Source organism: Protopterus annectens, chromosome 5.part0 (genome assembly GCF_019279795.1).
Source record: "Protopterus annectens isolate FY-2018-M chromosome 5.part0, PAN1.0, whole genome shotgun sequence".
In the NCBI taxonomy this organism is placed as follows: Eukaryota; Metazoa; Chordata; order Ceratodontiformes; family Protopteridae; genus Protopterus; species Protopterus annectens.
The window spans coordinates 1,870,325,668-1,870,338,691 of NC_056735.1; positions in this window are offsets into that span (position 1 = coordinate 1,870,325,668).

A 13,024-nucleotide genomic window follows, 5' to 3' on the forward strand; every position below is an offset into this window, starting at 1 on the left:
TTATAAATGTGCTTTAACCATTGGTCAATAACCTTGCCAAATGGAAAGGCTTTACTATGACTTCCTGAGATAATGGGTTGGAAAGGAGGATCCCTGATGTTTTTGTGTATTTTGGGAATTCCTACGATGGTTGCCATTATGGGGGTACTCTACTTTTAAAAAATTGTACAGTTCTTGCGTAATTCGATCGTCCAATAAAAATTCTTCTAAGTACAGGTCAATTCTTCTGTGGGCAATATTTATTTGATTGGTGGAAGTTACCTCATATTGTTCAGAATTATTTAAAATATCAAATATTTTGACAATATAATTGTCCATATCATACAACACTACTCCACCCCCCTTGTCTGCAGTCATAATACTAATATTTTGTGAATATACGGAATCTAATAATTTTTCGACTGCTACATTCCACCGAGAGGAATCACCTGATTTTTGTAATTTTCCGGGTAATTCATATATTTTCTTACTGACCACCTTCTCAAAGGTTAATAAGGTATTATGCATGGGCAGAGTAAAGTTGCTTTTCTTCTTTAAACAGTCCACTTTTGAATGCTTATCAGTTGAATTTTGAAAAAATATACCCAAATTCAACTTTCTCAAAAATAATTTGAACTCGACTAGGGTATCAACCAAATCAAACTTCTATCTAGGAAGGTATTTCATGCCTTTTGAAAATAAGTTAAAATGTTCAAAATTTATTGGGTATTGGGTGTAATTGTAGATTTTAAAGTCTCCTACACTGTATACCACCCCTTCAGTGACCCTAATACCAGTATATTCACCTTCCTGTACTAATAACCCCTGTGGGGATTCCTTGTTCTTCTTTCCCCTTGTCTCCATCAGTTTTCTTGCCATTTGTAGTTCCCCTTCCACTTTTTTTCTTGCACTAAAAAATCTTCCCCATATTGTTCCTCTCTATCAAGTTGGTTGGACACATAATCCACATTATTACCCCTGTCTGACCTATCAAATTTTACATTAATTCTTTTGTTCCAGTTGTAGGCTGTTTCATTTTCATATTGTCTTGTGTCCCTTAAAAATTTTTTACATTTTCTATCAAACATTTTTTTGCAACTACTTTCTGCATAATGAAATTGCTTAGCATGTAATTTCTCCCACTGTGGGAACAATATATCATCAAGCTAAATGCGGCTAGTCCACCAGGCATTAATGAATATATTCCTACTAAGCCCCTTATAAGAAATTAATTATACTGTAGGTTCGTGAGATATATATATATATATATATATATATATATATATATATATATATATACACACACACACAAACAAACATACTATATAAAATAATTTTTCACTTTTCAAAATAAGTAGTTATATATCTTAGAAATGCATAATATTATTGTTGCAGTTCATAATTTCATATTTTATATTTTATGTAATTTGTATTCATTGTTAGATTTGTATTATACATTTGATATTGTTCTTCACAAGCATTTTATGCATTTATTACATTATTGTATATGAAATATTCATCTAGCATCTATTATCAGAATTGGGGTCATGTTTCATATTCAAACTGACAGAGAATCTTTAGTACAAGACTGAATTTTGATGCTGTTTTAGGCATTTTTTAATCAACAATTATTATCGACAATACTTTCAAGGTTGTTTATATAGGTTTCACCAATTATTGTTTTTATGTCTTTAAAATTGAAAGGTGGTTTAATTGGTCAGGTGATGTTTTAGGCGGGTATTTTAAAGTATTTAAGAGACAAGTTTTGATTCATCTAGTGTTCTGATGAAATCTACGTTGGGTAGATGAAAGCGCTCAACCATCGTTTTTGTATCTTAATAAAAGAAGTTCATTGTGACATTTTCGTGGATCGTGGTTTGTCCTGGGAACAGTCTTTGGTTCTGTCTTTTTCAAACACAATAAGCAACTAAAATGCTACAAGAATAACCTTTTATTTAGGCAAAACAGTGAAGTTCTGACCTTTCTACTGGCCGTGGGTATGTTTCGGCCTGCAAAATCTGACGTTTGTACCAAAAATGTCCCAATTTGGGCATTTGAAAAGGTGGCAGCCCTATTAATAAATGATGTTCTGGGAGATTCATAAAGGTTACCACAAAGTGTACACTATATAGACAACAAAAACATTGTAGTAGGGCTGTTCTTGCATTCATAAAGTGACCCAACAATGAACATAGATCAGAGACTATAACACCTTTCTACACAATTGATACCCTTTTTTGTTGTTAGGATTTATAGTGTCCATATGTTCCCCAACACCACAATAATATGTCATTGTACCGAAGAGCATTCCTGCTGCAATGGACTGGTTGTCTGAATATTCTCCATGCAGCAGACTATGCTCAGATTGCCCTACACAAAATATTACCCAACCTGTAGCGTAGAAAATGAAAAAAAATGCTTTGAGTATCAATTTCAAAAAGGATGCTTCACAGTTGCATATTTTCTGTCTTGCGGTAAGAATACAGAAATAGGATTAAAGAGTATTGTGATTAAAGTAAATATAAATAATCCCTTTGAGTAAACCTATAAACTATGCTATGATATGAAAAATATGTTGCAAATATGTAACTGTATGTTATAAAAAGGCAGGTAGTTGGAAACAAAGTCTAATAGTCACATTTTATTCACTGATGACATTTATTTTTATCTGTTAAATGTATACAACATATTAAAAATAAATCTTTCTGTTAACATGATCAAATTTGGTCAAATGACTTACTGGTACTCAGACTTGCACAATATGTAATTAAATGTTTAAAGAATTAAACCTAATTTTCATAATATTAAATCAAAGCTTGGTATATTAACAACTAATTTATACAGTATTACCGGTTGCTATGTATGTAAGAATTTTTACTACAGTGTATTTGATTCCAATTTAGGTCATTTCTTATTTTTTAGAATAGTTTGCTATCCAAAATATTCCTCCACTGTTGGTAAGTTGGTGTTATTGCAGTCTTGCATACGTTTTTGTTGAAGTGTATTTCGTTTATTCATGTCTTTACATGTTTGTTAAAGATTTGCTGACTAGATTAGCCTGCTAGGTAGTTTTATTTTTTCAGAGGAAACCCAGGAATACAGAAATAAAAATTACAGTACTTGGATAAAAATATAACATAGTACTTGACAGTTCACATTTGAACACAAAATAAGACATAGTAATAAGTTAATTAACATAAACAAAACATAACAACCTATGTAAAAGAAAATAAGGGCCAAAAAAACAGCATATGAGCACCTACTTGGACTTTAGACAGTGAATGGAGAATGGAAACTGAACTGTGGTGCAGGTTTAAATATGATGGTGTTAGCTAAGGAAATTAATAAAATAGTAACATAGCAACACGTTTTGGCAAAAACTGATAAGTAACATAAGATATACATCAGTTGAAACTCAAAAGAAATACAGTGCAGGCTTAGACATCACATGCAAGCATGTGGATAGAGAAATGGGTATGTGAAATGTGAACAGTAAAAAGCAGAAGCAATAACAAGAAGCAAAAATTACAAGTGGAGTTAAACTGTGAACTCAGTGGAATGTGCATGCAAAAGGAAGAGTGGAAGATGTGATAGCAATGGCAAAAGTAGTCTGTTATTGAGCTGTGTTAGCTGGTGAGCATTAAGGAACTTTTACTGACCACTGCTTAGGTAATGCCACATTTAGGGTGTGCTACTGGAGTACAGAGAAGGCATTTGCAGTTTTTTGATGTTCGTGAGGGTTGCTCATTGCTCTTAGCTTAGGTGGCAATGAGCAAGGAGCTCTAGCTCCTATTTTACCTGATGTTTTTTTTTTTTTAAAGGTATTATCTGCATATCTAAATAATCTGTTTTATTCTGTTTCAGCAGTGAGTATAGGGCTGGGCTTTGGTTTTATACAGTAGCGGCTATATAAACATTTGGGTGTACCAGCTAGGACCAGTTTTCATAAGTCATCCAGTTTAGCTTATTTAGAACACTATAACTACAGTAACTAATTAATGATAGTGCTGCAGATTAGGATATTTTGTAATATGCAAATTTTACTTTGTGGTGCATGATTTTGTTTAGTTTGCCAATAGCAATGGAACCACAGAAAATCTTACAGAAAAGTAAGGTGTTAACAAAATTTATTCTGGTGTGTATAGGGATAGGCTATTATTAATGCAATAAAGTAATTCACTTTTTTTTTTAGTTTTTTATTAATGCATTTGATTATAATACAAGTATGTTGTTGAAGATCAATGTATAACCTATGGTGATTCCAAGCTATTTGTAACAGTTAACTGTTTTAATATCTGCATTACTAATTGGGATGGATTATACTAGGATATTCTTGTTTTGATGTCTGGACATCATAAACCAATTTTTTTATTTAATATGAGTTTAGAGACTTGTGGTCAGAATAGGAGACTGTCTATTGAGTTTTGTAAATTTGCACTTAGTGTTAGGGTATTGGTGGCACAATAGATACTAGTGGAATAATTTGCATATTTCAATAGTTTCAGGCCTTTGGTGTGTTGATGCATGTTGTTTGTGAAAATGGATAAAAGCAGGAGGCCCAGAATAGAGTCCTGGGGTACCTTCAGATGTTAGATTTGTATGTTTGAGAATATGAGTTTTGCCAAGATGATGGCTTGTGTTTTGTCCCGCAAGTAACTGACAAACCACTGTAAGACAGATACACTGTAGCAAACGTTTTGTATTATCTGTTGCAGAATGGTGTGGTTAATGACATCAAATGCTTTTTGAGAAATCTAGGAAGAGCGCATACATTACATGACCTTTAACAGACTTGACTTGCAAAGTTGTTAACTATATTGACTAATACTACCTGTGATTTATAGCCAGAATGGAACTCATGTTTTGTTGATGTGAGTTTATTGTTTAAAGAAAGGTAGTTGGTTAGCTGCCTATGTACTAGCCTTTCTCATATTTTAAACTGTGGATGGAGAATGGAAACTGGAATGTATTTATTGTTTTAGTTTATGTTTTTCTTCTGTTTTAAATAATGGTATGATTTTATATTCTTTCCATGCAGGTAGGACGTGACTTTCTGGTGGATGTCTGTTGATTATTAGGCTGAGGTGACATATTACTACTGTATTTGCTATCTTCATTTTGCTCAGACTTCTCTCATCCTGGTGTCTTGAGAAGTGAAATGGCTCCCAAGAAATGCAGGTGGAGAAAATGACTCGATAGGTTAATAGCTAGCTAGACAGACAACTGTGTGATGGATGACAGGAAAGATATAACAAGTAAAAATGTGGATAATGATTCAAGCAAATGTCATGTGAACTCATAGCTTCTGTTTGAAATGTTGTATGTTATTCAGACTGCATCAGTTCATTTTTAAATAGATCGGATGATTTCTTCAGTATAAGTTATGACCTAAACAGGTTAATAATGGGAAAAAGTATATTATAACCTTTCCAGCATTCTTTCTGGTTTTATGATGCAGGCACCTATAAAATGGAATGAAAATGCAGCTGAAAAAGATATTACAAAAATATCATTGCTAGACTTCAGAGTAAGTTTGTTTAATTCTTTGGGTGTCTTGCATTAAGGATAAATATATTTTTTGTTTTACTTAACAAAATATGCAAGCATACAGAATGTCAAATATAAAATAATTTAAAAATATTACTGAGAGATATTGGATTATTGCTGCTTATTAATGCAGTTGTTGAAATCATTTTATCAGAAACATATGCATGACTATAGACACTGTACTACTGTAGTACAGATAGTATTGCACAACTCAGGATTAAGTGCAATAAATAGTTTCCTTCGTGCAAGCTGACTTTTTCATACCCTTGATATTATCTCTAAAGCCAGAACAGTGAATACTTGTTTTATAGCTGTAAGCCTTTTACAAAATTATTCAAGATACTTTGAATTTTCTTCATATAGAAATTCAACTGAATATTTATTGCTTTTAAATTTAAAAGGAGTTTTGTATCTAACTTTGCTATGTTCTGTTCTTAGATGCAGATCAGAGTCGAACATATGTCAGTGGTTTTCAGTGGCCATCATTTACTTTTCCCAAGTGTGTTGTTTAAACAAATAAGAGAACTATAATGAGAGCAGAAGTTGCCTGTAACCAGGCAGTGCATCTGAAATGATCAATTTTACAACACAGTCTACTTCAAAATATAGGACTCAGAAGGGCTAACCATCAAAAAAAAAGAACTTCAATGCACAAGAAACATTTCAGATCTTAGCTTTACAAATGAAGACTCAATAATTTGCTATAATCAAAGCCACATACTTATATATAGCTGCCCTTTAAATATGTAAAGCAAACTCTGGGGTTCAGGAACATTTGCTGTATTGTGGTATGCAGTCATGGGAGACAAATGCCCACTTGCGTATGACTGATTCAAAGACATACTGTGCACAGGCAGGGGAAGCCAAGCAGCAGAACTTCTCATGCTATATGCTAATGGCTGCATAAACAAATGTGAATTAGTGATAGCATTAAAATGAAGACCTCACTCTATACAAATGAGGTAAACCAAGATGGCTGAGTGATTCAGAAAAATATAAAGAATGTGACATGATGCTCTAACATTAGTGGTAATAACTATATACAAATACTTATGTTCATGCAGGACACTGCAAACATATGTTGCAGGTTGGCTGTAACATTAGTTAATATGGAAATGCAACAGACTATTATTGTCACTACTAACCATGATGATATGTGTTGTTACCCTCTGAGATGCCGTGTTATCCCTCCATGCTTAACTTTTCATGGATTCCATGACACTGACATTGTGGACTGGTATGTGTGTATAATGACCTCATGCAAGAACTGGCAGACATGTGTTGGCCTTTTCTGCAGGCCCATGGGAGTCTTGGATTACCTATCTCAGTGCATGCCAAAATATGTGTGCCTTTACATGTACTAGCTACAAGGGCCTTTCAGTGATGAATAGGGGATACAGTCGGGTTATCACAGGCATCTGCCTTCAGAATACTCCTTCCTTTCTCAATACCATGCTGCTATATATGAGGGAGCATGAGTAGTTTTCCATATACCACAGAGGAGAGAGGCAATATTACAAAGGACTTCCATGATAGAGCTCATTTCTCTGAGATTCTGGGAGCCGTAGATTTCACTCATATTGAAATAAAAGTCCCATCTAGTGGAATAGGATGTGAAGCATAAAGGCTGTCAATCTGTTAATTGCAAGGTCATCTATAATGCACAAGGTGTCATCTACAATGTGTCCGCATTTACCCTGACTCTCACATATGACACACATGACCTTTTCCCAACAGTTTGTGATGGTTGAGTTCCCAGAGGGCATTTTATTGATGATGCCGGATATGCCATGGAACCCTGGCTGACAACAACCATCAGAAAGCTAAAGAATGTGACAGATCAGGAATACAACTATGCCCTTACACAAACCAGGGTGGTAGTGGAGTCTGTGTTTGGGTTACTGAAGGCACACTTTCACTGCCTGGTTGTATCTGGTGATGTCCTGCAGTATGGCCCTGGCACATGTGCTAGAATCTTGTTAGTGTGTGCAGTGCTATGCAATATGATACTTACAAAGCAGTTAAAGTGTGTGTGTGTGTGTGTGTGGGGGGGGGGGGGTAATTGCACTATGGACATCTTGTAGCACAGCAGACAGTGGAGGCTGAGTCAGATGAGGATTTAGTGTATGAGCCAGCTGCAGGGGATAAATATGTTAGAAGTGGGTGCACTTTGCCATGGCACTGGCAAAGAGGCAGCTACTCATACATAGCTTTGGCCACAGTACAGTATATACACTACACTAAAAGTGATATATAAGTAAAACTGCAAGGAACCACCATGAAAAGTAAAAACGTTTTTATTGTAGAACGAGCGCTTTCACGCACACACAAGTGCGCTTCATCAGGTTACAATTAAACAAAGAAACCTCACTACTTATATACAAAAACTAAATACCAATTAAAAATGAAGTAGTGGAGTTCATATAGCATATGAACTCCTTCAACATATGTATATCTCCATTCCAAAGCATCAAAACATCGTCTACAAAGCATCTGTAAAGGATGACGTTAGTAAACCTAGGGTCATTAAATATAAACTCTTTCTCCCATCTATAGACCACTATATTAGCGTATGCATTGGCACAGGGAGTGCCCATGGCTACTCCCCATGTCTGTGCATAAACTTTGTGGTCAAACAAAAAGATGTTATTATTCAGGATCAGATCCAGTAGACAACAGATGTTCATTATCTCATTGCTATCAATATTGCCAAGCTCAACTAAATGAGACCTTATTGCATCAAGACCATAGTCATTAGGGATGCTGGTAAACAAACTTTTAATGTCCAGCGTGACTAATAAGGTGTCTCCATCGATGTTGTTCCTAACTAGATCTTGTTTTAAGTCATCCAAAAGATCATAAGAGTTCTTTAAAATGGTAGGAACAGCATTAACCATAACCCCTAGTTTAGATTGCACATATAGCGAAGCATTCTCCGTGACCCAGTGTTCACCTGACACTATTGGTCGTAATGGGGGAGGGTCTTCATTTTGTGTAGCTGGGGTAATCCCTTAATTAAGGGAATCAGGGGGGAATCTATCATTAGGAAGTCATAGAGTGCTTTATCTATAGATCTAGTCATAAGCAGATCATAAATTGTATCATGTACATAGTTAATGGTGGATGCTATCTTTGATCTATCTATAACTTTATATGCCTTATCATTGCTAAGCATATTATACATTAGTTCTTTATAAAAACAAGCATCTAATGCAACAACCCCCCTCCCTTATCAGCCGGTTTAAAAACCAAGCTCGTGTCATGACAGAGATTATCCAGGGAACACCTTTGTGCATGGTTCAGATTTACAAAGATACCTTTGTGTTTCTCCTGTTCATAGTACAAATAGAATTCACGTTCACATGCACGCATAAAGCATTCAACAGGCTGTGGCATTGGAGGTATAAAACAGCTTTTCCTTTTACAAAGTAAAGTTTTACAATCAAACTCAACATTGTCAGATAGATTGTCCTTAAACAATACCTTCAGCGACAGTTTTCTTGCAAAAAGGCGTAGGCCTATAAGAGTATCGGACAGTGTACTTCCTTTAGAGGGAATGAACAACAAACCTTTATTTAAGATACATTGTTCATCTGCTGAAAAAGTCCTTGAGGTTAGGTTAAAGAATAGGCAGTTCAATTCCTTGCTTTCCTTCTCCGTTCTGGCGTTTCTCCTGACATCTTTCTTTTCATTTTTCCCCGGCTGACTGAGCGCGTGCGTACTGCGCTCTTGTAAGGAAGGGGGAAGTTTAAAGGCACGGGTACAACAAAGGTGTTATTCAAGTTGTTGGCCTTAGGTTTGGCACCCAAATTATCATTATTAGTCAGACCTTGTTGATTGCAGGGTAAAGAAGTGTTAGATTGACCGGACTCACGGTCAATGATATCACCTAATTGGCTATCAGCCATCGAACGGACAACCAATAGTTCAGCAGAGGCATCAGGTTCATTGCTCATCATCTGCGGAACTTCAGATGCGTAGACAGTCTGAGATCCTTCTTTTTGGTTGATTCTTGGCCAGACAAAGATGCGACCCAGTTGAAAATCCTGGTAGTCGCCTTAGCTTCTTGAGTTTTATTTGCTCTAGTTTATTACTATAAAGGGCTAGTTGCTTATTCATATTATGTATTTTAAAGTACAGAACTCTGTTTGATAGTTCATGGTAAGAAACTTGTGTTGTTCTTCCACCTTGATTAAGAGCTCAGCCTCAATAGGCGAAAAATAGTCCAGTAGCAAATGTATATACTTGTTGCCGAACTCGATGTTAAGCTGCTGCCACTTTCGTAGTAGCTCCGGGTGGCTATCCCCGTAGCTTGGCATACACAGGACCCGCATGCCACGTGGGATAACCTTAAAATGAAGACAGGCTTGCAGATGCCTCCTTTGCCAAATAAGCCTGTGCAGGCGATATAAATCATTCTCTAGGTTTCTCAACCGACCAAAAAAGTCATGCAGATTCTCTTTACTATTGGCAGTATTTATAGAAACATCACATTTAACATCCAAATTCAGAAGCGGATTGTCTTTTTGATAAAACAAGCAGTTCCAACTATCGGTTCCCAAAATACCTGTTGGATTGTAGTCTAGTTCAATGTTGGGCATATCCATCATGTAATGATCGGCCAGGCACAAAACAGCAAAACTAATAGCAGTAAGCAAATGCCGACCATCCAAAGGTTCCTTCCACCATGAAAATGAACAAATTGGAGATAAGTAAAACTGCAAGGAACCACCATGAAAAGTAAAACGTTTTATTGTAGAACGAGCGCTTTCACGCACACACAAGTGCGCTTCATCAGGTTACAATTAAACAAAGAAACCTCACTACTTATATACAAAAACTAAATACCAATTAAACAATTGACAAACCAATAATCAAATGATTAAAGCAATAATCATTCTACAATTTAAAGAGACAGATTCATAATAATATTCTATAGCGCCCATGTTGAAGCACGATACTCAATTGCCAAACTGTGCTCCAGAAACATTCATCAACAGAATTTATAAAAATCATTTGTAAAGACATATAATATATATCTCAGAAACTAAACACTCTAAAAGATTTATTACTCTATTCATCATTTATAGGTCCAAATGACAAAATACATCATGCCGTATCTCACTATGGATCAAGGACAACATCTGCTAAATCAATTTAGCATACGAGATGTAATGTTAAGGGCTTCAATATAACCTATTTGCCCTTTAGTAATATGATGCTTAGCCAAGAGTTATATTAGCTAAGTATGGAAAACCTTATTACATAAGGAAAAGTGGACCATAATAAAATAGTTAAAATTGTTCCGCTTATTTATGCGTGAACATATTCAATAATATCTTAAAGATATATAGAACAATAAAACCCTATTTACAAATGTCCAACATCAACAGGCTGACAATAATCATCAGGTACAGGTACAGGAATATATAACGGATCCATCAAAATTCAAAAACGCTAAAGATGCGTCACATTAAAACATAGCAACAAAATATGCTTAAAGTATGTATTCATACTAATATTCTATGTGCTTGTCTAATTTCATTGTGCACATTTCAAACAATATTAGTTGTGCTGCTTAGAATCATACATTGATCTAATAGTTAAACTACTACAATAAATAATGCCAAATGCATGTCAATATATACTCAAAAATTATATATTGGCACAAGCTCATATAATCAATACCATATAAATGTATACCATTCCATTATGCGGTAGACAGTAATTACCAAAATACAAAATGCAAAACACACCAAAATGTAAGCCTAGACCATGTTTAAAACACCAAGAAAACTGGCATACGATGTAAAAAGCTATGATTGAGAGGCTAGGGTATGTTCAAAGAATGTGTGGCAACCTATGTATTTTGTAGATGTATAGTATAAGTGGGTAGAGGAAGCAAAAGAGGTAGCCAGCATGTCATAGAGATCCTAGGAGGACAGGACGAATGCTAACCACCGAATTGAGCCCAGGTGGAACATGGGCTTTTAGTCTCAGTATCCATCTTAATTCAAACATCTCAATGGTACCTATATGGTCCCCTTCTCTCCTGTTTGGATTTACTACCTGCAAAACCAGGAAACTAAAACTATGTTGGGATCTATCATGGCAATGCATAGCTAGAGCATTGGTAAGATTAGTCTTCTTTATATCGTAAACATGATTGTAAATACGATCCTTAAGTCTACGCGATGTCATCCCTACATAGTATGCATCACATTGATTGCAGGTCGCAAGGTAGATGACATTCTGTGTATCGCATGTAGCATAAAAGGTGGGTTTAAAATCCATATTAATACCTGAGATTTTGAAATACTGAGTCTTATTAATGTATTTGCATAACGAGCATCTACCACATGCATAAGTGCCTGTTTTAAAATTAGCTCTTATATCAATGGGAGCAACATCTAGTTTTTCTTTACAAAGTAGCCTTTTAATATTAAGGCAATTATTGAACCTAAAAGTAGGTTTCTTCCCTACCAATTGTGAAAGAAAGGGATCTAGAAGCAGTATCTTCCAGTTTCCTCTAATGATCCTAATTAGTTGCTCAACATCGTTGGTGTATTTAATTCCATATGTAACGCCCTTACTACTCTCTCTCCTATGGGGAATATAACCTATCATTCTTGTATGTGTTGGCATTTCAAAAAGAGTATCCGTTACACTACTAATTAATTCAACCGGATAGCCTCTGTCTATAAAATATTCCTTCTGATGTTTTATTAATTCCATAGCATCCTGCTCATTGTTGCATATTCTAAGTATTCTAGTCATCTGACCTTTCACAATGTTACGAAACACATAACGTGGATGTAAACTATCATAATGAAGGATGCTATTCTTCCAACATAGTTTTCTATATAAGGTGGTAGTTAAACTGTTGTTATTTTCCTTAATAATGGTGATATCCAAGAAATTGGCACTTATAAGGGAACATTCATACGAAGGTGAAAAATGAAGTAGTGGAGTTCATATAGCATATGAACTCCTTCAACATATGTATATCTCCATTCCAAAGCATCAAAACGTCGTCTACAAAGCGTCTGTAAAGGATGACGTTAGTAAACCTAGGGTCATTAAATATAAACTCTTTCTCCCATCTATAGACCACTATATTAGCGTATGCATTGGCACAGGGAGTGCCCATGGCTACTCCCCATGTCTGTGCATAAACTTTGTGGTCAAACAAAAAGATGTTATTATTCAGGATCAGATCCAGTAGACAACAGATGTTCATTATCTCATTGCTATCAATATTGCCAAGCTCAACTAAATGAGACCTTATTGCATCAAGACCATAGTCATTAGGGATGCTGGTAAACAAACTTTTAATGTCCAGCGTGACTAATAAGGTGTCTCCATCGATGTTGTTCCTAACTAGATCTTGTTTTAAGTCATCCAAAAGATCATAAGAGTTCTTTAAAATGGTAGGAACAGCATTAACCATAACCCCTAGTTTAGATTGCACATATAGTGAAGCATTCTCCGTGACCCA